The sequence below is a fragment of the Lathyrus oleraceus genome, chromosome 5 (assembly GCF_024323335.1).
Source record: "Lathyrus oleraceus cultivar Zhongwan6 chromosome 5, CAAS_Psat_ZW6_1.0, whole genome shotgun sequence".
Lineage (NCBI taxonomy): Eukaryota > Viridiplantae > Streptophyta > Magnoliopsida > Fabales > Fabaceae > Lathyrus > Lathyrus oleraceus.
This window is the reverse complement of record NC_066583.1, coordinates 19,219,778-19,220,418: the sequence shown is the minus strand read 5'-3', so window position 1 is coordinate 19,220,418 and position 641 is coordinate 19,219,778. Positions and strand designations below refer to the sequence as shown.

The 641-nt window shown below is 41.8% G+C and overlaps 1 non-coding gene across 1 annotated transcript; it reads left to right on the top strand.

Moving 5' to 3' along the window:
- Positions 1-311: 311 nt before the first annotated feature.
- Positions 312-418, top strand: LOC127088372 (small nucleolar RNA R71). The gene has a single exon (XR_007790210.1). It is a non-coding gene; the product is annotated as a small nucleolar RNA R71 (small nucleolar RNA).
- Positions 419-641: the final 223 nt, after the last annotated feature.

Genomic DNA, 641 nt, shown 5'->3' with positions numbered 1-641 from the left:
AATCCGATGAAACTGCGGCTACAATATTCGGGTTTATGCACATATGCTCGACTTTAAGGGCTAATGCGTCCATTTTAGCTTGCATCATGTCTATAGAGCTTAGTTCATGCACTCCTCCTTGGGCTTCCTTCTTTTCCACTGTCGCTCGTTCGACTCCCCATGATTGATGGTTTTGAGCCATATCTTCGATGAGGGCACTAGCTTTAGGGTAAGGTTTGTTCATCAGAGCACCGCCTGCGGCAGCGCCGATGGTCATCTTTGTGTTATAATGAAGTCCATTATAGAAGGTTTTAATGATTAACCAATTTTCTAAACCATGATGTGGGCATGCTCGTAACAACTCTTTATATCTCTCCCAAGCTTCGAACAGCGATTCTCCATGGTTTTGGGTAAATCTAGTTATATGGTTTCGAAGAACGACGGTCTTACTCGGGGGAAAATATCTAGCAAGAAAAACTCTTCTAAGGTTATCCCAAGTCGTAATGGAATTGGGTGGAAGGGAATCTAACCATGATAGGGCTTTATCTCTGAGGGAAAAAGGGAATAATCTTAAACGTATTGCCTCAGGAGAAGCTCCATTGGTTTTAAAAGTATCTGCTAATTGAAGAAATATCTTTAAATGTTGGTTAGGGTTCTCGGTA